Below are 26,932 nucleotides of genomic sequence, written 5' to 3'. Positions count from 1 at the left end.
CAACCAATTTTCTTGAAATATCGTACATCCAAATATTTAATGAATCTCGCAAATCTTGCAAAATATCAGCCAAATCGGTTCAGATTTAGATATAGCTCCCATATATATCTTTCGTCCGATTTAGACTCATATGACCACAGAGCCCAAAATTTACTACCGATCTTCATGAAATTTTGCACAGAGGGTAGAATTGGCATTCTACCAATGCTTGGTACACTTGATTGAAATCGGTTCAAATTTAGATAAAGCTCCCATATATATCTTTCGTCCGATTTGAACTTATATGGCCACAAAAGCCAGAGATTTGCCGTGATTTGCTTCAAATTTTGCACAAGGGGTACGTTTAATAGTATCGTTAAGTGTGTCAAATTTTGTTAAAATCGGTTCAGATTTAGATATAGCTCCCATATATATCTTTCGTCCGATTGAACTTATATGGCCTCAAAATCCAGGGTTTTGCCGTGATTTGCTTCAAATTTCGCACAAGGAGTACGTTTAGTAGTATAGGTAATTGTGCCAAATTTGGTTGAAATCGATTCAGATTTAGATATGGCTCCCATATATATCTCCCGTCCGATTTGCACTCATATGACCAGGGGGGCCAAAGTTATACTCCCATTTACGTGAAATTTCGCATAGATAGCAGAATTATTATTCTAACTATACATTTCAAATTTATTCAAAATCGGTTCAGATTGTATATAGCTCCCATATATACGTACACCAGAGTTGGGGAAATATGGTCGACTGTTTCATATTTTAGACCCATTTTCAATGGGATTTTCCTCCAATTGACTGGATAGTTTCCACAGAGAATACAAATATGGCCAAAATTCTCACAGTTTACACAAAATTCTGTGATGATTTCCCCATATCCTACACACTGCAATGCCAAAATTTCCACAGAACGGATGAGTTTTAAATAAGGCTCCAAGTCGCCCTACACATATCTTGGCGAGATCTAACCAATATCCTTGTAAAATCGCCACTGCTGAGTAGCAAAAATTCTAAATATTACTCTAATTGTCCTATATCTCGAATACATATGTATCGCCTGAAAAATTAAAAATCTCTTTTGTACAATTGCATTAAAATTTCTCTCGCTTCATATTTCCCATATTTTTTACTAACATTGTGTATCATCCCAGGGCGTTAGCCGATTTAAATTTTAATTCTAGAGTTTTTGTAGAAGTACAAAAAATTGTTTCCATTAAAAGTATTTGTATCTGGAAATGCAAACCTTTATATAGCTCCCAACAAATTTTAAGTAGTTGAGATGGTAACACAAATGTTTGTCTACATAGTGGTGAAGGGTATAATATAGACGGCTCCGCCCGACTTTAGATTTTACTTACTTGTTTTTAATTGAAATGTATTCAATCAAAAAAAAAATTATAGTATCAATCATCAAAGCCAATTAAAAAATTAATTGATACAACTAATTTTTGTGATTGAGTTTTTTTTGTTTTTGATTGATTTTGCTGCATATTGCCTTTAACACCGCAATAAAATTGAGGATGTATAGTTTTATCAATAGGGGTAATTTATCGCTTCGGAAATTTCAACAAAATTTCGAAGGATGTCTGGGGGGGGCATAGCCCCCCCAGAGAAAATTTCTAGCTCCGCCAATGATGGTGGCTATATCAAAACATGGATCGGTACTGACCAATTTCGACACACGTTTTTATGGTTCTAAAATACCTCTAGTTTTCAAATTTCAGGCAAATTGGATAAAAACTACGGATTCTAGAAGGCCAAAAAGTAACATCGGGATATCGGTCTATATGGGGCTATATCAAAACATGGACCGATACACCCCATTTTCGGCACTGCTCTTTATGATCCCAGAATACCTCTAGATTTCCAATTTCATGCAAATCGGATAGAAAATACACTTTCTAGACGCCCAAGAAGCCAAATCGGGAAATCGGTCCATATGGGGGCTATACCAAAACATGGATCGATAGGCACCATTTTCGGTACACTTTTTTATGGTCTTTAAATACTTCTAGATTTCCAATTTCAGGCAAATTGGATAAAACCTACAGTTTTTATAAGCCAAAGACCCCAAATCGGGAGGTCGGTTTATATGGGGACTATATCAAAACTTGGACCGATATAGCCCATCTTCGAACTTGACCTGCCTGCAAACAAAAGACGTATCTTTGCCTAATTTCAGGACGATAGCGCCATTATTGAAGGCTGTAGCGTGATTACAACAGACTGACAGACGGACATGCTTATATCGTCTTAGAATTTCTCCCCGATCAAGAATATATGTACTTTATATAGTCGGAAATCGATATTTCGATGTGTTACAAACAAAATGACAAACTTATTATACCCATTATATGGTTGTGGGTATAAAAAATTGGTTTAGTCAAAACATTAGTTTAGTAGTAACATACTCCTTCCAAAAGCCTTCAAAATGGAAGGCCTTTGATATTAATTCTCCCATTACTTTTGCTTTTCGTTCATCTCAATCCTGTTGATATAAAGGTATATTTATGTCGTTTCAATGGAATCTTCTTAGCCTCCCCATGCTGGCATAGTTGATTCCACCGCTTGGTCTATTTGCCATTCAGCCATGGTGTTGTCCAACAATCCATGCGTTTTAAATTTTTTCCTGTACCTTCATTTTTGTAACTGGTTAGAATGGACAATTTTTGTTTGAAACATTTTGCCACGCAGTATATGTGCATTCATGGACTGTTAACACCTCCGGTACGTGACCTTATAATGTTAATTATTCGAATTTTTTCCATCATCGTCGTCCAACATTTTCGGTCCTTCTGAATGGATTTTTAAAAAGGATTTTAGTGTTAGAGCCAAAGAACCGTGTAGAGTGCACTTTGCTACCAGAAACGACATAAGTGGCACGATGGTTGTGCGTGTGGTGTTATGTTGGAAAATTCACCTAAATTACAGGGTTAAATACTAAGGTCAAGTCTAGACAGGAAGAAACGGTCAAAGGCTTACTGAAAAAAAAAAATCAATAAAAGTTTCGAAAAAGAAAATAAAACAACAAACATAGAAAACCGAAAGGGACAATATACAAGCGATTTCACTTGAAAAAAAAAGCAAAAACAAAATCAAAAGTGAAAATACCAGTAAACCCGTTAACAGGCTTTTACTTTTCTGGGTTGGCAAACGTGGTAAAAATGCTAATTAGGAAAAACAAACCTTTATGAGCGTCGCACAATGATTCTCATGGTCAACGTATTTAAGTCTAGAAAAGTGTTAATAGTAATTAAATATAACTCAACTCATAGTTTTGAAAAGCAACGAATTGCTACCAACCTCATCCAGAGATATGCGAGGCCAAATTTGAAAATCGAATTTTATAAACATCATTTAAAGGAAGGGAAATATAATTTTTAATGAAATTTTGTGGAGCTTTTAATTTTCTTACAACTTCTTTGGGTCCCATTTTATATACACAAATTGACATGTGGCATATTTTTAACTTTACTAGTCCAATATTTAGATTAGTAAATATTTTCATTGTTTTAATATTAAAAGCAAGTATAAGTTAGGCCGGGCCAAATCTTAAATACCCACCACCATGAACCAAATATTAGGGTTTCCTTTGAAATTTCAGGAGGGCTTGAGGACTTGAGGACACTTCCCGCAGATAAATTTAAAGCTTTCACCTATGAGGACTATATCAGATTCTGGATTTATAAGAACCATTTTTGTTTGAGTTTTAGAGGAATCATTAACATCTCTTGTAAGTGTGCAAGAAAATTGTTAAAAAAACGTCTTGATTTGAAATCTTAAATCTATAGAAGTAAAATCTGGAAATTTTACATCCTCCAGAAGTGAAGTCGGTCTATATGGAGGCATTATAAAAAGGACCGATAAAAACTTAATCCGATACACGTTTTTATGAGCCTAAAATACCAGAATATTTACAATTTCAGGCAAATCAGATAAAAACTACGGTTTCTAGAAACCCAAGGAGTTAAATCGGGAGATCGTTCTTATGGGGGCTATACTAAAATATGGACCGATACTCACCGTTTTCGGCACACCTCTTTATGACCCGAAAATACCTCTAGATTTCCAATTTCAGGCAAATAGGATAAAAACTTTGGATTCTAGAAGCCCAAGAAGTAAAATCGGGAAATCGGTCTATATGGGGGCTATACCAAAATATGGACCGATACTCACCAATTTCGACACACCTCTTTATGGTCCTAAAATACCTCTAGATTTCCAATTTCAGACAAATTGGATAAAAACTACGGTTTCTATAAGCCCAAGACCCCAAATCGGGAGGTCGTTTTGTATGGGGACCATACCAAAACATGGACCGATACTCACAATTTTTGTCACACGTATTTGTGGTCCCACAATACCTCTAGATTTCCAATTTCAGGTAAATTGAATAAAAACTGCGGTTTCTATAAGCCCAAGAAGTAAAATCGGGAGATCGGTCTATATGGGGGCTATACCAAAATATGGACCGATACTCACAATTTTTGGCACACGTATTTGTGGTCCTACAATACCTCTAGATTTCCAATTTCAGGCAAATTGGATAAAAACTACGATTTCTATAAGCCCAAGATCCCAAATCGGGAGGTCGGTTTATATGGTGACTATATCAAAACCTCGACCGATATAGCCCATCTTCGAACTTGAACTGCCTGCAGACAAAAAACGAGTTTGTGCAAAATTTCAACACGATTGCTTCATTATTGAAGACTGTAGCGTGATTACAGCAGACAGACAGACGGACATCGTTATATCGTCTTAGAATTTCTCCCTGATCAAGAATATATATACTTTATATAGTCGGAAATCGATATTTCGATGTGTTACAAACGTAATGACAAACTTATTATACCCCCGCCACCATTGTATGGTGGTGGGTATAAAAAGTATGTAAAAACAAGTATATACGGCCGTAAGTTCGGCCAGGCCGAATCTTATGTACCCTCCACCATGGATAGCGTAGAAACTTCTACGAAAGACTGTCATCCACAATCGAAATACTTGGGTTGTGGTATCTTAAAACTTCTTAATATCGTTTTCTAAATTGTGACTTAGTCTATACGTGGTATATATTAGACAAAAAAGTTATGTATAGTTAAGTCTACAAATAAATACGAATCGATATGGATTTTTTGCACGGTACGTAGAGAGCCAGAATTGAAATATGGGGGTCACTTATATGGGGGCTATATACAATTATGAACTTTATATGGACCGATATGGACCTAGTTAGGCATGGCTGTTAACGACCATATACTAGCACAATGTACCAAATTTCAACTCACTCGGATGAAATTTGCTCCTCCAAGAGGCTCCAAAACCAAATCTCGGGATCGGTTTATATGGGGCTATATATGATTATGGACTGATATGGACCACTTTTGGCATGGTTGTTAAATATCATTTACGATCACCACATACCAAATTTCAAGCAGATCGGATCAATTTTGCTTCTCCAAAAGGCACCGGAGGTCAAATCTGGGAATCGGTTTATATGGGGCCTATATATAATTATGGACCGATTTCGACCAATTTTTGCATGGCAGTTTGAGGCCATATATTAACACCACGTACCAAACTTCAACTGAATCAGATGAATTTGGTCTTCCAAGAGGCTCCGGAGGTCAAATCTGGTGATCGGTTTATATGGGTCTATATATAATTATGGACCGATGTGGACCAATTTTTGCATGGTTGTTAGGGACCACATATATAACCATGTACCAAATTTGAGCCGGATCGAATGAAATTTGCTTCTCTTAGAGGCTTCGCAAGCCACATCGGGGGATCGGTTTATATGGGGGCTATATATAATTATGGATTGATATGAACCAATTCCTGCATGGTTGTTAGAGACCATATACTAACATCACGTACCAAATGTCAACCGAATCAGATGAATTTTGCTCTTCCAAGGGGCTCCGGAGGACAAATCTGGGGGTCGATTTATATGGGGCCTATATATAATTATTGACCGATTTCGACCAATTTTTGCATGGTTGTTAGAGACCATATACTAACACTATGTACCAAATTTCTGCCGGATCGAATGAAAGTTGCTTCTCTTAGAGCAATCGCAAGCCAAATTTGGGGGTCCGTTTATATGGGGGCTATACGAAAAAGTGGACCGATATGGCCCATTTGCAATACCATCCGACCTACATCAATAACAACTACTTGTGCCAAGTTTGAAGTCGATAGCTTGTTTCGTTCGGAAGTTAGCGTGATTTCAACAGACGGACGGACAGACGGACATGCTCAGATCGACTCAGAGTTTCACCACGACCCAGAATATATATACTTTATGGGGTCTTAGAGCAATATTTCGATGTGTTACAAACGGAATGACAAAGTTAATATACCCCATCCTATGGTGGAGAGTATAAAAATATGGGAAACATTTTAATCTGAACCAAGCGAGCCACCGTGGTGCAATGGTTCCCTGAAAAATATATTGTCGTGAGGTGAAAGATTTCATGTCTTTAAAATACAAATACAAATTTTGCTTAGCATAGAAGACGCATTTCTCTAAAATAAAGTTATTTTCCTTGTCCAAAAGTCGATAAACTTTTCAATGAAGTCGTATTGTCCTTAAATTAAGTGATTTTACTTAAAAATGGGTATCTTAACATGAAAGAAAAAATTTTTCGGCTAAGGTCAACTTGACTTTAATAATTCAGAAAAATTATTTAAATTTAATGAAATTGTCTTTAAATTTGTTGTCTTTTTGCATCTTGACTACAAACCAAAAAATCGTTCAAATATAGGACATGTTTTTCAAAACTTTATTTTAAAGAAGTTTTTTACTTCAAACATAGCATAATTTCTATTGGAAGTCGAGTCCTAATTTGGAAAATAAAGTTGCCGTTAACTCGTTTTTAAAGGACTTTGATAGCATATGAAGAAAAAAAGCTGAGAAAGCGAAAAATTAAAATTTGCTTCCTAGAAGCAAGTACAGAAAACATAAATTTAAAAGAGAATTGTGTCTTAAAAGTATCCTTACTTGTATTCTCCGCTTCTTTGGCTCGGAATCAATACCATATTTTTTAAATTAAAGACAAAATCTTTGGAACCGAGTATGCTTTTTTCCAGTGTTAGCATGCCTGCCTTGCATACACATGGTCGTGGGTTCGATTCCTGCTACGACCGAACACCAAAAAGTTTTTCAGTGGTGGATTATCCCACCTCAGTAATGCTGGTGACATTTCTGAGGGTTTCAAAGCTTCTCTAAGTGGTTTCACTGGAATGTGGAACGCCATTCGGACTCGGCTATAAAAAGGAGGTCCCTTGTCATTGAGCTTAACATGGAATCTGGCAGCACTCAGTGATAAGAGAGAAGTTCACCACTGTGGTATCACAATGGACTGAATAGTCTAAGTGAGCCTGATACATCGGGCTGCCACATAACCTAACCTAATCTGAACCAATTTTGAGGCAACTTCGCAAAAGTGTATTTATGATTTATCGGTCGATAGATATGTATTAGAAATAAAGGAAAATTTGAGTCACTTTTAAAAGTTTTCGACTTAGCAGTGGCGATTTTATAAGGAAAATGTGGGTATTTTGGTCATTTTTGCCCAAATCGGAAAAGCATATATATTGAAGCTATATAGAAATCTGAACCGATTTCAACGAAATTTGACATGCATACTTAGTATTGGAATTCTACTCCCTGTGCAAAATTTCACGTAAATCGGACTACAACTTTGAACTCTGTGGTTATATGACGGAAAATCGGGAGAAAGATATATATGGGAGCTATATCTAAATCTGAACCGATTTCAATAAAATTTAGTACACTTGACTACACTACTAATTGTAGTCAAGTGTACTGCAAAATTTCAACCAAATTGGGCTACAACTCTGGCTTCTGGGGCCATATAAGTCTGTATCGGGCGAAATATGTATATGAGGGCTATATCTCAATCTGAGCCGATTTCAATCAAATTTGGCACACCTGACTATGGTTAGGTTAGGTTAGGTTATGTGGCAGCCCGATGTATTAGGCTCACTTAGACTATTCAGTCCATTGTAATACCACAGTGGTGAACTTCTCTCTTATCACTGAGTGCTGCCCGATTCCATGTTAAGCTCAATGACAAGGGACCTCCTTTTTATAGCCGAGTCCGAACGGCGTTCCACATTCCAGTGAACCTGACTATAGTACTTATTGTTCTCCTGGTGCACAATTTCAAGCAAATTAGGATAAAACTCTGGCTTCTTGGTCTATATAAGTGCATATCGGGCGAAAGATATATATGGGAGCTATATGTAAATCTGATCCGATTTCTTCCAAAATCAATAGGGTTCTATTCGGACCGAAAACAGGAACTTGTGCCAAATTTGAAGGCGATTGGACTTAAACTGCGACCTAGACCTTGATCACAAAAATGTGTTCACAAACAGACGGACGCACAGAGAGACGGACAGACGGACATGGCTAGATCGACTAAAGAGCCCACCCTGAGCATTTTTGCCAAAGACACCATGTGCCTATCTCGTCTCCTTCTGGGTGTTGCAAACATATGTACTAACTTATAATACTCTGTTCCACAGTGTGGCGCAGGGTATAAAAACAAACTTCAAACCCCAAATAAGCATATTGATAAATATTTAAAATGGATAATTGTAAAGTAAAATTATAATACAATTTCCATTTAGTAAATCAGATAAATCTAGAGGACATTATTTCAAATTCTTTCTCATTAGCACATGACCCAATGTCATCGAGAGGACAAACAAATGCAAGACTATTACATCATTAACATCATAATCATGGCAAAAGTGCAACAGTGTTATTTGCCACCTGGATGGCAGCAGCAGCAGTAGTATCCTTGTCACAGAGTATATTTAACCACAATGAAATAAATTTTAATTAATAATTTAATTCAATTAAATAAATACACTATATAGATATGGCGGTGTTTGTTGAACAATATACATATAAATTATCTATGTATATTGTTAGTATAAAAGAGATAATACATATGGCTAGCTAACATATGTATGTATGTATATGTGTGAGCATCAAAGTAGTCCTTTCGAATATTGAATTAAAGCTTTCATATCTACATATACAAACACGTATACAATAAATGTAGAGGAAGCGGAAATACAATTTTATAATATTTACACACACAAACACTCCCATCAATATATGCATCTAGACTTAATTTGCATTGGAAGCGTGTTTAATTCACAAAATGATCCACATCCACAAAGGCCCCGACATATTTACACCTAATGAATTGTTATGAATATGAATTGATTTTAAAACATTTCATAGTGAATAATGAATGAATGAAGTTCTGAATGTCCATTCGTACCACACAATTATGGGGATAATTGCATTAATGCAGTTAGTAGTAGTTATGAAAGGCAAAGTTTGCTAGTTTATATTTAAAATAAATATTAATTAATTGATATTTATTTATTCAAGCATAAATTCAATGAGGCACTAGAATAAGTCTACATATTTATATAGCAGTTTAATTGCTAAATGATAGTATTGAAAATGTTACGATAATTATGATAAATAGCAAAAGAGCAATATTACATATTTCATTTGGCAATAGTATGCAGGGCATAATATTGCTATAAAAATTTTATTTCTATAGAAAATTTTATAAAATTATTTCAAAAATTTTATTTCTATAGAAAATTTTGTCAAAATTTAATTCTTATAAAAAATTTTGTCAACATTTTATTGCTATAGAAAATTTTTTCTACATTTTATTTCTATAGAAAATATTGCCCAAATTTTGTTTCTTTAGAAAATTATGTCTAAATCTTATTGCTAGAGAAAATTTTGTCAAAGCTTTATTTTATAGAATATTTTGTCAAAATTTTATTGCTATAGAAAATTTCGTCAGTTTTATTTCTAAAGAAAATTTTTCAAAATTTTATTCCTATTATTATTTTCTATAGAAATAAAATTTTGACAAAATTTTCTATGGAAATAAAATTTTGACAACTTATTTGTATAGAAATAACATTTTGATAGAATTTTACTCCTATAGTAAATATTGTCCAAATTTTGTTTCTTGAAAAAATGTCAGTATTTTATTTCTATAGAAAATTTTGTGAAAATTTTATCCTTATAGAAAATTTTGTCAAAATTTTATTCTTATAGAAAAAATTTTCGACATTTTATTTCTATATAAAATTTTGTTTCTTTAGAAAATTATGTCTAAATCTTATTGCTAGAAAAAATTTTGTCAAAGCTTTATTTCTATAGACTATTTTCTCAAAATTTTATTGCTATAGAAAATTTCGTCAAAATTTTATTTCTAAAGAAAATGTTGTCAAAATTTTATTCCTATTATTATTTTCTATAGAAATAAAATCTTGACAAAATTTTCTATAGAAATAAAATTTTGACAAAATTTTCTATAGAAATAAAATTTTGACAAAATTTTCTATAGAAATAAAATTTTGACAAAATTTTCTATAGAAATAAAATTTTGAAAAAATTGTATATTGAACTAAAATGTTGACAAAATTTTCTATAGAAATAAAATTTTTACAACATTTTCTATAGAAATAAAATTTTTACCATTTTTTTAGAAGTAACATTTTGATAGAATTTTACTCTTATATAAATATTGTCCAAATTTTGTTTCTTGAAAATATTTTGTCAGTATTTTATTTCTATAGAAAATTTTGTCAAAATTTTATTCTTATAGAAAATTTTATTCTTATAGAAAATGTTGTCAACATTTTATTGCTATAGAAAGTTTTTTCAACATTTTATTTCTATAGAAAATATTGTACAAATTTTGCTTTTTAGAAAATTATATCTAAATCTTATTGCTAGAGAAAATTTTGTCAAAGCTTTATTTCTGTAGACTATTTTGTAAAATTTTTATTGCTATAGAAAATTTCGTCAACATTTTATTTCTAACGAAAATGTTGTCAAAATTGCATTCCTATTATTATTTTCTATAGAAATAAAATTTTGACAAAATTTTCTATAGAAATAAAATTGTGATAATTTTTTTTTATAGAAATAACATTTTGATAGAATTGTACTCCTATAGTAAATATCGTCCACAAAAAATTTTGTCATTATTTTGTTTCTATAGAAAATTTTGTCAAAATTTTATTCTTATAGAAAATTTTGTCAACATTTGATAGCTATAGAAAATCTTGTCAACATTTTATTGCTATAGAAAATTTCGTCAAAATTTTATTTCGAAAGAAAATTTCGACAAATGTTATTTCTATAGAAATAAATTTCTATCAAAATGTTATTTTTATATTAAAATTTTGTCAAAACTTTATTTCTATAGAAAATTTTGTCAAAATTTTATTTCTATAGAAAATTTCGCCAAAATTTTATTTCTATAGAAAATTTCGCCAAAATTTTATTTCTATAGAAAATTTTGCCAAAATTTTATTTCTATAGAAAATTTTTCCAACATTTTATTTCTATAGAAAATTTTGTCAAATTTTTATTTCTATAGAAAATTTTATCCAAATTTTATTTCTATAGAAAATTTTGTCCAAATTTTATTTGTATAGAAAAGTTCGTTCAAAAATTATTTCTATAGAATATTTTGTCAAAATTTTATTTCTATAGAAAATGTTATCAACATTTTATTTCTTTAGAAAATTTCGTCAAAATTATATTTCTATAGGAAATTTTGTCATTTTTTTTTTTATTTTTTCATTATTTTGTTTCTATAGAAAATTTTGTCAAAATTTTATTCTTATAGAAAATTTTGTCAACATTTGATAGCTATAGAAAATTTCGTCAAAATTTTATTTCTAAAGAAAATTCCGACAAATGTTATTTCTATAGAAATAAATTTTAATCAAAATGTTATTTTTATATTAAAAAAATTATAGAAAATTTTGTCAAATTTTTATTTCTATAGAAAATTTTGTCAAAATTTTTTCTCTATAGAAAATTTTGTCAAAATTTGATTTCTATAGAAAATTTTGTCAAAATGTTATTTCTATAGAAAATTTTGTCAAAATTTTATTTCTATAGAAAATTTTGTCAAAATTTTATTTCTATAGAAAATTTTGTCCAAATTTAATTTGTATAGAAAAGTTCGTTCAAAAATAATTTCTATAGAATATTTTGTCAAAATTTTATTTCTATAGAAAATTTTATCAACATTTTATTTCTTTAGAAAATTTCGTCAAAATTATATTTCTATAGAAAATTTTGTCAATTTTTTTTATTGAATATTTTGTCAAAATTTTATTTCCATAGAAAATGTTAACCAAATCTTATTTCTATAGAAAATTTTGTCAAAATTTTATTTCTGTAGAAAATTAATATATTTTGTCCAAATTTTACTTCTATAGAAAATCTTGTCAAACTTTTATTTCTATAGAAAAGTTTGTCCAAATTTTATTTCTATAGAAAATTTTGTCAACATTTTATTTCTATAGAACATTTTATCCAAATTTTATTTCTATAGAATATTTTGTCCAAATTTTATTTCTATAGAAAATTTTGTCCAAATTTTATTTCTATAGAAAATTTTATCCAAATTTTATTTCTATAGAAAAATTTGTCAAAATGTTATTTTTATTTTAATTAGAGGGGAATGTGTTGCAAATTTGACCAACAGTAGCTACCGTGGCCGTAGTATATGTGGGAGCTATATCCAAATCTTGTCCAATTTCTTATAAAATCAATAGGATTCTGTTTTGATCCAAAAAACATACTTGAGCCAATTTGAAGTCGATTGGACAAAAAATGCAACCTACACTAAAAAAAGTTAACTTGGATCCAAAGATTTTGACCTACCTTTAAGGATTTTGGTATTGATTCCGAGCAAAAGATGCGGATTCTTTAAAATAAGGAAAAAATTTTGCGACCTATTTGGCTTTAAATCTATAAAATCATTTATCGAATTTTCATTTTATTTTTCCGGTATATTAATGAAGGTACTCACGTACAAACAAATGCCGGTTTAAAACTTCAATTTATGATGGATTCTTTAAGTAAAAAATATTTTTTTAATCCCAAAAAAAACTTTAAACCAAAGATGCTAAATCATCAAAATAAGTATTAGCCTACATTTGAAGCATTTTTATCTTAAATATAAAGATTCAATGTTTGATGATTTTTTTAAATTAAAAATGCGTTTCTTTACTTTAAGGAAAATTTACCTTAGTTTAATGACATGCAACTTTGACGAAGGGACGCACATTTTCAAAATATGTGTCCTAAATTTAATGAAAAAAAAAATGAAACAAATATTATAAACTTTCTTTTAATTAAAATTGCATTATGTTAAAGAAATTTGTCCTTAAGAGTGTATAAATTGCGCATCCTAAAATTGAGGTTGCATAATCATTAATATCACGTAAATATTTTTTTCAGTGTAGACTTTGTTTACAATAATGTTTTTGCTGAAGGTTAGGTTAAAGTGGCAGCCCGATTAAGATTCAGGCTCACTTAGACTATTCAGTCCATTGTGATAATTGCTGAAAGACGGACATGGCTAGATCGACTCAAGAGCAGGCCCTGATCAATATTGCCAAAAGCAACATGCATCTGTCTCATCTTCTTCTGGGTATTGCAAACATATTCACTAACTTATAATAGCCTGTTTCACTAATTGGTTCATTGTATAAATAAATTCTTTAAAGATTTTGATCTAAACCTATGGACTTTGTTAATGATTCCGAGCCACAAAAGTAGCATTTCTTTCAAGTAAATATATACTTAAGTATTGGAGTGGCCGACTGAGCGTATACAATTCCTGATGGAATTATCGAATTGTCCGTTTCTGGAGGAATTGGAGGTGTGCTCCCGCATCTTAGTATCTCCCATATTGGCCACCCACGTCACTTATCAACAAAGCTTGCAATCTATGGTACATACAAAGAAAAAATCATCAAAATTAAAACAACGAAACTTTTTCATTCACATAATGAAAATTGTTCACTAAGACAAGAAAGTCTTCATTTCTGCCCGATTTTATGTCCTTGGAACTTGTTGATATTCTTGTGGAGCTTTAGAAAATTTCAAATAACTTAATGCAACTTTTACCAGATGTTACCCTCAAATTCAACTCAATTGTATTCTGTGTTTAAAAACTGACATTGAAGTGTGATCGTATATTTTAGAGGACACAACTTTCCCTTATATTTCATAGAAATAGGAAAAGGAGATAGTATATATTATGTCCTTGCCTGTACGGCGCTTGTGTTTGTTTGTATGCATGACAACAAAAATATATCCTTTGCTACCCTGTAGGAATACAGTATGTTACCACATATTGGTCCTGGACGTGTGTGTGTGTGTGTGTGTATTTTGGTGTCATATACTATACAACTTCAACTCTATTATTATGCCATCTATTGTTGCAATTCTAATAAATTCGTATATATGTAAGACTTTTCTATTTAGATAGTAAAACGAAAGGAAAACGGAAATGCAATGTGACATTATGGGACAGTAAAGTAAAATGTTGTTTGACAACTTAAATAAAGAATTTAATGCTGTCACAGAATATGAAACATGTGAAAGAAATTTTTGTGTGTTTTTTTACTATTGACAATGATTTTCGAACACAATGCATTTAAGCTGTTATGTTTTTTTTTTTTTTGTATAATACAAAAAAAGAATATTGAAAGAAATTGTCATGAAATGGAATTAAGAGTTTCCTAACATCAAACATAAAGAGTTCATTTCATAATGAAATTATATATAACTCATGCACCAGCTGGATATCTGGTCAATTGTTATAACTTCCACCATAGGATGGAAGGATATTAACTCTGCATTCCGTTTGTAAAATATCGATATGTTGATCTCGTCCTCTATATGTATTATATGTATTATTAATCATAGCCCGTTCGTTCGACCATCAGTTGATATCACGCCTTAATCCGAACGAAACTAGCTGCCGGCTAGAAACTTGGCACAAGTTATTATTATTAATGTAGATTATTAATGTAGATTGGATGGTATTTACAATGATCCAAATGGGGACCTTGTTTTGGGTAGCCCCATATAATCCGATCTCCAGATTTGACTTTTTGAGCTTCCCGGAATCGCAATTTTTCTCGAGCCAGTTGAAATTTGGTACATGATTTCTGTATATGCTCTCTAATAATCATGCAAAAATTGATTCAGATCGGTTCATACTTATATATAGCTCCAATATAGATCGACCCACCAAGATTTGACTTCTGGAGTCTCATGGAGAAACCACAATCATTCGGCTGAAACTCGGGCCTATCATTATCGTTCGAAAATTTGGTAGGTATCGACCTCTCTTATTATACCCTGCGTCACACTGTGGAACAGGGTCCCAGCGAAAAAAGCGTCGCCAAAAAAGTAATGAAAATGTGCTTTTTGGATCCGGAAGTGGTGCAAAATTGACGGAGAAGCGATGAATTTAATATGGGCTTGTCATAGGACGGAAGTCCTCCATTTCAACAGCCGTTGCACTGAATTTGCATTACTTTTTTAGGTGTGATCCGAATTCAATGTTTTGGATTTAAATTAAAAAATTCTGTGATATTTTGTCAAATAAATAATTTTTATAATTTTTAATGGACTCTAACGCTTGTCGGAAACGTTTAAATTCAAATATTTTCAAAAATTCATATTTTTTTTTTCAGATTGAAGTTAGCATGTTTTTCGACAAAATTTTAATGATTTGTACGATTTTAAGAATTCTTACTCTGTTTTTAACCTATTTGAAAAAAAAAAGTTAAAATTACCCATTAAAAGTACGAAAAAATCAAGTTATAAAAATTGAATTAAAAGAACTTCCTGGGTAGTTAAAATAGAGAACATCATTGGGAGTACATCTACTGGAAGCACTTTTAAAGTTGTGCATTTGGAAGAACTTCCAAATTTTTTTGCTGGGGTATTATAAGTTAGTGCATATGTTTGTAACACCCAGAAGGAGACGAGATATACACAGGGTGTCTTTGGCAATAATGCTCAGGGTGGGTCCCTGAGTCGATATAACCATGTCCGTCTGTCCGTCCGTCCGTCTGTCTGTGAACACATTTTTGTGATCAAAGTCTAGGTCGCAATTTAAGTCCAATCGCCTTCAAATTTGGCACATGTTTCTTATTTGGGTCAGAATAGAACCCTATTGATTTTGGAAGAAATCGGTTCAGATTTAGATATAGCTCCCATATATATCTTTCGCCCGATATGCGCTAATATGGACCCAGCAGCCAGAGTTGTATACCGATTTGCTTGAAATTTTGTACAAACATAACACTTAGTCGTATAGTCAGGTGTGCAAAATTTGATTGAAATCGGTTCAGATTTAGATATAGCTTCTATATATATTTTTCGCTCGATATGGACTTATATGGCCCCAGAAGCCAGAGTTTTGACCCAATTTGGTTGAAATTTTGCACCAGGAGTACAATTAGTAATATAGTCATGTGTGCCAAATTTAATTGAAATCGGTTCAGATTTAGATATAGCTCCCATATATATGTTTTTCTGATTTCGACAAAAATAGTCAAAATACCAACATTTTGCTTGTTAAATCGCCAGTGCTTAGTCGAAAAGTTGTAAAAATGACTCTAATTTTCCTAAACTTCTAATACATATATATCGAGCGATAAATCATAAATAAACTTTTGCGAAGTTTCCTTAAAATTGCTTCAGATTTTAATGTTTCCCATATTTTTTTACAAAAATTGTGTTCCACCCTAGTGCATTAGCCAACTTAAATTTTGAGTCTATAGATTTTGTAAAAGTCTATCAAATTCTGTCCAACTCGAGTGATATTTAAATGTGTTTGGGACAAACCTTTATATATAGCACCCAACACATTTGACGGATGTGATATGGTATCGAAAATTTAGATCTACAAAGTGGTGCAGGGTATAATATAGTCGGCCCCGCCCGACTTTAGACCTTCCTTACTTGTTTTTTACTAAAATTGTGTTCCAACTTAGTGCATTAGCCAACTTAAATTTTGAGTATATAGATTTTGTAAAAGTCTATCAAATTCTGTCCAAATCGAGTGATATTTAAATGTATGTATTTGGGACAAACCTTTATATATAGCACCCAACACATTTGACGGATGTGATATGGTATCGAAAATTTAGATCTACAAAGTGATGCAGGGTATAATATAGTCTTTAGACTTTCCTTACTTGTTTAATGTATTGGTAATTGTTAACACAACCAATGAAAGTCGACTGTGAATGATAGTCATTAATAGAACGTTGTGAGTCATCCATGTTGAAGGGTATATAAAAATTTGCTGGGAATTTTCGGCCACACATAACATACTTGTTATAGCCTGCACCACACTATGAAACAGGGTATTATAAGTTTGAGCATATGTTCATGCCAGTTTTAGGATAGAATCCTATGGATTGTGGAAGAAATCAGTTTAGATTTAGATATAGTCTCCATATATATCTTTCGCCTGATATGATCTTATATAACCACCGAATCCAGAGTTCCATTTTGATCTACTTTAAATTTCGCACAAGTGGTACTATCGATAGTTCCGTAAAAAGTGCAAAATTTGCCTAAAATTTTTTTAAGTTTAGTCACATATAGATCATTCGTTCGATTTACCACTGACGCCAATTTTTTTTTGTCAATTTTTGTACCCACCACCATAGAATGGTGACGGGGGTATAATAAGTTTGTCATTCCGTTTGAAACACATCGAAATATCGATTTCAGACTATATAAAGTATTTATATATAGTCTTGATCAGGGAGAAATTCTAAGATGATATAAGCATGTCCGTCTGCCTGTCTATTGTAATCACGCTACAGCCTTCAATAATGGCGTTATCGTCCTGAAATTTGGCACAGATTCGTCTTTCGTTTGCAGGCAGGTCAAGCTCAAAGATGGGCTATATCGGTCCAAGTTTTGATATAGTCCCCAAATAAGCCGACCTCCCGATTTGGGGTCTTGGGCTTTAAAAACGGTAGTTTTTATCCAATTTGCCTGAAATTGGAAATCTAAAAGTATTTTAGGACCATCAAAGAGTATACCGAAAATGGTGTCTATCGGTACAGTTTTTGATATATTCGCCTTATAAACCGGCCCTCCGATTTGGGGTCTAGATTCTAGAACTACAATTAAATGTGCTGAATACTGTGTGCATCCTTCTATGTTTTGGTGTAGCCCCGTTACACCGAACACTCGATTTTACTTCTTAGGTTTCTAGAACCCGTAGTTTTTATCCGATTTGCCACAATTGAAAATATACTGGCATTTTAGACCCATAACAATGTGTATATGATTTAGTTTTATCGGTCCATTTGGTAAGGCCTCATTTACTGAGGGTATAGAAGGTGCACTGATCATGAAAATTGCTTGAAACTGAATGCAAAATTACCCGGTTTTACTTCTCGTAATCATTTAAATAATTGGGATGAAAATCTACAGATTCTAGATTTCAAATCAAGGCCTTATTTCGTCATTTTCGTCCACACTTACAAGAGATGTTTATGATTCCTCTAAAACTCAAACAAAAAATGGTTCTTATAATTTCAGAATCTGATCTAGTCTTTATAGGTAAAATCTTTACATTTATCTGTGGGAAGCGTACTGGTTGAACTGACCTGCTTGGGAAAATATCTGTCATCAAACCCCCCTGAAATTTTCGAAACTATTATATTTGGAAACTATTATATTTGATTCATGGTGGTGGGTATTTAAGATTCGGCCTGGCCGAATTTACTACCGTATATACTTTTTTTATAAAAAATTTTGTTTCTGTAGAAAATTTTGTCAACATTTTATTTCTGTAGAAAATTTTGTCAAAATTTTATTTCTATAGAATTTTATAAAAATTTTATTTCTTATTATTGTTTAATCTACAAATTATCCTAGCACATATCTGATAAGATTTAGTTCTTGTTGTGTTATGTTTACAAATAAATAATTAAATAAATAAATAAAATATAAAAATAAACTTTGTCAAAATTTTATTTCTTTAGAAAATTTTGTCAAAATGTTATTTCTGTGCAAAAATTTTTCAAAATTTTATTTCTATGGAAAATATTGCCAAAATTTTATTTCAATGGAAAATTTTGTCAAAATTTTATTTCTATAGAAAATTTTATAAAAATTTTATTTCTACAGAAAACTTTATCAAAATCTTATCTCTATAGAACATTTTGTCAAAATTTTATTTCTATAGAAAATGTTGTCAAAATTTTTTTCTATAGAAAATTTTGTCAACATTTTGTTCTATGGAAAAATTTGTCAAAATTTTATTTCTATAGAAAATTTTGTCAAAATTCTATTTCTATAGAAAATTTTGTCAAAATTTTATTTCTATGGAAAATTTTGTCAACATTTTTTTCTATAGAAAATTTTGTCAAAATTTTATTTCTATAGAAAATTTTGTCAAAATTTTTTTCTATAGAAAATTTTGTTCTATAGCAAATTATGACAAAATTTTGTTCTATTGAAAATTATGACAAAATTTTATTTCTGTAGAAAATTTGACGAAATTTTATTTCTGTAGAAAATTTGTCGAAATTTTATTTCTATAGAAAATTTTGTCAAAAATTTTATTTCTATAGAAAATTTTGTCAAAATTTTTTTCTTTAGAAAATTTGGTCAAAATTCTATTTCTATAGAAAATTTTGTCAAAATTTTATTTCTATGGAAAATTTTGTCAACATTTTTTTCTATAGAAAATTTTGTCAAAATTTTATTTCTATAGAAAATGTTGTCAAAATTTTTTTTCTATAGAAAATTTTGTCAACATTTTGTTCTATGGAAAATTTTGTCAAAATTTTATTTCTATAGAAAATTTTATAAAAATTTTATTTCTATAGAAAACATTATCAAAATTTTATTTCTATAGAAAATTTTGTCAAAATTTTTTTCTTTAGAAAATTTTGTCAAAATTCTATTTCTATAGAAAATTATGACAAAATTTTATTTCTATAGAAAATTTTGTCAAAATTTTATTTCTATAGAAAATTTTGTCAAAATTTATTTCTTTAGAAAATTTTGTCAACATTTTGTTTCTATAGAAAATTTTGTCAAAATGTTATTCTATAGAAAATTATGACAATATTTTATTCCTATATAAAATTTTTTCAACATTTTATTTCTGTAGAAAATTTGTCAAAATTTTATTTCTATATAAAATTTTGTCAACATTTTATATCTATTTAAATTTTTTTCAAAATTTTATATCTATATAAAATGTTGTCAAAATTTTATTTCTATAGAAAATGTTATCAAAATTTTATTTCTGTAGAAAATTTTGTCAAAACCAAACATTAACAAATCAACCATTTTTGGAAGATTCCTACAAACTGTGATAACCATGAACTGTTCGAACAACCCAAGTATTTCAATTGTGGATGACAGACTTTAGTAGAATTTTTTGTTGTCTTTTAAATTTGCATAGAAAATTTTATAATTATATCATAACAATACACGGTAAATGCAATAAGAGAACGAAAGCAATTCCAGAAAATAATACAAGATCGAACTTATATTGAGGAAGAAATTCGATGGCTAAAGTCTCTACAAAAATAGTTCCAAGACTTTATCTTTTCTTGCAAATGGTGCATTCTTTGTATGTTCTTTCTTTCTGGGGCACTTTCGACTTTATTTCTCCTTCGTTTTCCACAGATTTAATTTGCTTTGGCAACAGCAAAAGGCTACGTCAGCTGAAACCCATCGTTTACATAAACCGCAAAATGCTATTATAGGAGAAGACTCAATGACACTCAATAATTAAATGCTAATGCATGATAATATTTTACTTAAAATATATAAGATGGGAGTTGACCAGTTAATATTAATCTAAAGGAATACGTGAAAAGTCCATTAATAATTATATTACAGAATAATTTTTATAAATAATTCATATGATATAAAGACAAAATATACGATTTTTTTTTGAAATTGTGAATATTAGTTCGAATTTTGAATATTATAGAATTTGAAAAACAAATTCCATAAATTCTAATTTTTCCCAGAAAAATTATTCTTCGAGTCTAAAGACAAGAAAAAGTCAAAACATGCTTAACCCGTAGAGAGCAATGACGCAGGAAAAACATATAACTTTTACGCTTTGAACTCTATATATATTTTGTGTGTGTGTGTGTGTGTGTGTGCATGTATGTGTTGCTATGTCCCCAAGAAGAAGAAGAAGAGCAATGAAAACGCAAAAAGTGCATAGAATAAATCAGCAAATGTTTATGCAAAAAGAGGGCAAAAGGATGCGAAAAGTGATATTACATAACGAAGAGAAAGAAATGCTAGCAACAAAGAGGATGTTTTCCTGAATGAAATGAAATAATACAAAGTTGCTGTGTTGTGTTTTTTTCTTTCGTTTGAAGTCATTTAAAAAACATAACAATTTTCTTTAATTGTCTTGCATATTTTTCAAAGAAATTTATAATGAAGGAAAAGTTACAAAAGTAATACTCTGTGGGGTATTTTATGACATGGTTCAAGGTTTTTTTTAACATTCTCACTTTGACTTGACAATGTTTACAGAGAAAAAACTTTCTTATATAACGACAAAACTGTCTAATTTGGTGTACATTTAAAAGAAAGAGCTTTCCACTAAAATCCCACCAAGGGTCATCAACGCAGAGAAAAATTAGCTATAGTGGAAGCCCGTTACTTCTGGCTGTCTCTATTCAGTACATTGCCATACAACAGTTGAGAACTTTTAGCTGAGAGCTACCAGATTCTATGTTTAGTTCAATGTTAACGGACTTGTTTTACCCTCCACCATAGGGGGTATATTAACTTTGTCGCTACGTTTATTACACATCGAAACATACGTCCAGCATCTATAACATATATACATTCTGGGCCGTGGTGACATTCGGAGTCGATCTAGCGATATCCCTCGGTATATCCGGCTGTCCCCCCGCTTACATAAAAAAATACGTGATATTAAAGATTACGCAACCTCAATTTTAGGAAGCGCAATTTACACACTATTAGGGACAAATTTCATTAAAATAATGATATTTTAATTAAAAGAAAGCTTATAATCTTTGCTTCAAAAAATTTTTTTCATTAAATTTTGGACACACATTTTGAAGATTTGCGTTCCTTCGTTAAAGTTGCATGTCTTTAAACTAAGGCAAATTTTTCTTAAAGAAAGAAACACATTTTTAATTTAAAGAAATCGTACTTAAATTAACTGAAATATTGAATCTTTAGATTAAATATAAAAACGCTTAAAATATAGGCTAAGACTTATTTCGAGGATTTAGCATCTTTGGTTTAAAGTTTTTTTGGAATTAAGAAAATATTTTTTACTTCGAAGTATCCGTCATAATTTGGATTTTTAGACTGGAATTTGTTTGTACCTGAATAGCTTTATTAACATACTGGAAAAATAGAATGAAAATTCGATAAATGAGATCTGTATCCTAATTTTAATTTTATAAATCCTAGATTTAAAGCCAGATAAGTCGCAAAAAAATTCCCCATTTTAAAGAACCCGCATCTTTGGCTCGGAATCAGTACCAAAATCCTTAAAGGAAGCTAAAAATCTTTGGATCCAAGTAAACTTTTTTTTGAGTGTATTTAAATCATACTAACTTCCGAACGAAATAAGTTGTCGACTTGAAACTTTGCACAAGGAGTATTTATTGATGTCAGTCAAAAGGAATAGTGTTGCCATGTCATGTTAGTTTACATCCCAGAACAATAATACAATAATTAGGTATAACCCTCATATAAACCGATTCCCGAATTTGACCACCGGAAACGGTTGCCACAGTTGGTAGAATGTTACCAAAAACGGTAAATTTTTTATTGTTTAGCAGATTGGTATAATTCTTGATGGTTTGGTAGATTTTACAAAATCCCACACTTCAACTACGTTGTATATCACAAATTTTCTATAGAAATTACATTTGGCAAAATTTTCTATATCAAAATTTTCTATAAAAATGCATTATGACAAAATTATCTATATATAAAATTTTGAGAAAATATTCTATAGAAATAAAATCATCAGAAAATTTTCTACAGAAATAAATTTTTGACAATATTTTATATAGAAATGAAATTTTGAAAACATTTTCTATAGAAATACAATTTTGGCAAAATTTTCTATAGAAATAAAACTTTGACAAAATTTTATATAGAAATAAAATTTTGAGAAAATTTCTATAAAAATAAAATGTTGACAAAATTTTCTATAGAAATAAAATTTTGACAAAATTTTTTATAGAACCAAAATTGTGACAAATTTTTTTATAGTAATAAAATTTTAAGAAAATTTTCTATAGAAATAAAATTTTGGCAAAATTTTCTACAGAAATAAAATTTTGAGAAAATTTTCTACAGAAATAAATTTTTGGACAATATTTTGTATACAACTAAAATTTTGACAAAATTTTCTATAGAAATAAAATTTTGGCAAAATTTTCTATAGAAATAAAATTTTGGCAAAGTTTTCTATTGAAATAAAATCTAGAGAAAATTTTTCAAAAAAATAAATTTTTGGCAAACATTTTTTTAGAAATAAAATTTGACAAAATTTTCTTTAGAAATAAAATTTTCACAAAATTTTCTATTGAATTAAAATAAAATTCTCACAAATTTTCTATAGAAATAAAATTTTGAGAAAATTTCTATAAAAATAAAATGTTGACAAAATGTTTTTATAAAAATAAAATTTTGACAAAATTTTCTATAGAAATACAATTTTGACAAAATATTCTATAGAATTAAAATAGTGATTAAATTTTTTTATAGCAATACAATTTTGAGAAAATTTTAATAAAAATAAAATCTAGAGAAAAATTTTCTATAGAAGAAAATTTTCTATTGAAATAAAATTTTGACAAATTTTCTATAGAAATAAAATTTTGGCAGACTTTTCTATTGAAATAAAATTTTGACAAAGTTTTCTATAGAAATAAAATTCTCACAAATTTTCTATAGAAATAAAATTTTGAGAAAATTTCTATAAAAATAAAATGTTGACAAAATGTTTTTATAAAAATAAAATTTTGACAAAATTTTCAATAGAAATACAATTTTGACAAAATTTTCTATAGAAATACAATTTTGACAAAATATGCTATAGAATTAAAATAGTGATAAAATTTTTTATAGCAATACAATTTTGAGAAAATTTTAATAAAAATAAAATCTAGAGAAAAGTTTTCTAGAGAAATAAATTTTTGACAAAATTGTTCTATAGAAAAAAAAATTTTGGCACAATTTTCTTTAAAAATAAAATTTTGGCACAATTTTCTATAAAAATAAAATTTTGGCAAAATTTTCTATAGAAATAAAATTTTGGCAAAATTTTCTACAGAAATAAAATTTTGACAGAGTTTTCTATAGAAATTTTGAGAAAATTTCTATAAAAATAAAATGTTGACAAAATTTTCTATAGAAATACAATTTTGCAAAATTTTTTATAGAACCAAAATTGTGACAAAATTTATAGCAATAAAATTTAAAGAAAATTTTCTATAGAAATAAAATCTAGAGAAAATTTTTCAAAAAAATAAATTTTTGGCAAACATTTTTTTTAGAATAAAATTTGACACAATTTTCTTTAGAAATAAAATTTTGACAAAATTTTCTGTAGAAATACAATTTTGACAAAATTTTCAATAGAAATAAAATTTTGACAAAATTTTCTATATAAATAAAATTATGACAAAATTTTCTATAGAAATAAAATTTTGAGAAAATTTTCTATAGAAATAAAATCTTGAGAAAATTTTCTACAGAAATAAATTTTTGACAATATTTTGTATAGAAATTTTGACAAAATTTAATATAGAAGTTTAATCTTGGCAACATTTTCTATAGAAATAAAATTTTGGCAACATTTTCAATAGGAATAAAATTTTGGCAAAATTTTCTATATAAATAAAATTCTTACAAAACTTTCTATAGAAATAATATTTTAAGAAAATTTCTATAAAAATAAAATTATGACAAAATTTTCTATAGAAATAAAATATTGAAAAAAAAAATCTATGGGAATAAAATTTTTGCAAAATTTTCTATAGGAATTTCTCAAAAATTTTTTAGATTATTTTTGGCATGAGTGGTAACCGTGCCTCCGGAGCCTCTTAGAAGAGCAAATTTCATCCGATTTGGTTGAACTGAATGTACATGACGTTTGTATATGCCATGAATGACCATGCAAAAATTGATCCATATCGCTCCATAATTATGCATAGCCCCCATATAAAGCGATCTCCAGATTTCTGCTCCGGATCCTCTTGGAGGAGTAAATTCCATCCTATGCAGTTGAAATTTTGTACGTAATGTGCGAATAGGAAAACATGTAAAAATTGAACCATATCGGTTCAGTTAAACCGTTTGGCAGATTTGATTACCGGATCCTCTTGGAGGAGTAAACTCCATCCTATGCAGTTGAAATTTTGTACATGTGCGAATAGGCCTCCTTAAAACCATGCAAAAATTTAACCATATCGGTTCAGTTAAACCGTTTGGCAGATTTGATTTCCGGATCCTCTTGGAAGAGAAAACGACATCTGATCCGGTTGAAAGTTCCAAAGAAGGAAGATTATCACCCCAAAAATATTTCAAGAGGACGCTGTCACTTTTGAACGTTGAACATGTTCGCGGAAAACATGTTCTTTTCTCGAAAATTATGGATCTGATTTCGGCAACTAATCCATAGTGGAGGGTATATAAAATTCGATCTGGTAGAACTTTCGGCCGTATTTACTTCCCAGCAAAAAAAGAGTCGGCAAAAAAGTAATGAAAATGTTCTTTTTGGATCCAAAAGTGGTGCAAAATTGACACAGAAGCGATGAATTTAACATGGGTTTCTCATAGGACGGAAGTCCTTCATTTCTACAGTCGGTGCACTGAATTTGCATCACTTCTTTAGGTGTGATCCGAATTCAACGGTTTGGATGTAAATTAAAAACAAAATCTGTGATATTTTATCAAATAAATGATTTTTATAATTTTTTATAATTTTTAAAGGATTGTAATGCTTGTCTGAAATCCTTGACCTCAAATATTATCAAAAATTCAAAATTCACAAATTTAAATAATTTGTACCATTTTATGAATTCTTAAACTGTTTTTAACCAATTTGAAACAAAAAAGATTAAAATTACCCATAAAAATATGAAAAAAGCCAGTTATAAAAATTGAATGAAAAGAACTTCCTGTGTAGTTAAAATAAAGCGCATCATTGGGAGTACATCTTCTGGAAGTGTTTTTAAAGTTGTGCCTTGGAAGAACTTCTAAAATTTTTTTCCTGGGTTATTTTATAGCAACGAGATACTCAGAAATGTTACTTGCCCTGCTGAGAAAGGAATAGCAACTCTAAAAAACATCGTGGTGGTTGGTAATACTGGCACTGATCCCATGACCATATGTTTGCACGGCATACATGCTAATCATTGCACCACGATGGCTGATTATCTAAATGGAAATATGGACAGAAAGCCATTGGTAGATTAGGTTAGAATAGATTACGTGGCAGTCCAATAATTCAAGCTCCATTGTGATACAACAGTGGTGATCTTCTCCCTTATCATTGTGTGTTTCCCGATTCCATATTTAGCTCAATGACAAGGGACATTTATAGCCGAGTCCAAACGGCGTATCACATTGAAAAATTTTTTTGGTGTTCGGTCGATGCAGGGATGAACCCTCGACCGTTTGTATACATCGCACCACGGTGGCTCCAGGGCTATATCAACCCAGAGGATATTTCTAATTCAATCAGTGTATAATTTATAGCAACTGTTTCAATATTTCAGAACGGCACTCATTCATAACCTTTTAAGTTATATTTAATTTATGGTATAACTAACATAAATACAAATATATACCAGCTATCTAAAAATTTAATTGCCTATTTGTAAAACCTTTTCTAACTTTTTTGGAAACGAAACATTTAACGAAATTTACTTTTAATGAGACATGTTCAAAATCCTTGTTGAAAAGTAAAAAATCTTCACTGTCTCCCTTGTACCTATATTTTCTGGTAGT

General features: G+C 30.1%; 1 protein-coding gene across 1 annotated transcript in view; it reads left to right on the top strand.

Moving 5' to 3' along the window:
* The window catches only part of LOC142224523 (uncharacterized), a 210,650-nt gene that overhangs the window by 141,037 nt on the left and 42,681 nt on the right, over positions 1–26,932 (top strand). The gene's annotated exons all lie outside the window — the stretch shown is intronic.

The sequence above is a fragment of the Haematobia irritans genome, chromosome 2, assembly GCF_050003625.1.
Source record: "Haematobia irritans isolate KBUSLIRL chromosome 2, ASM5000362v1, whole genome shotgun sequence".
Classification (NCBI taxonomy): domain Eukaryota; kingdom Metazoa; phylum Arthropoda; class Insecta; order Diptera; family Muscidae; genus Haematobia; species Haematobia irritans.
This window is presented reverse-complemented; position numbering and strand designations above follow the sequence as displayed.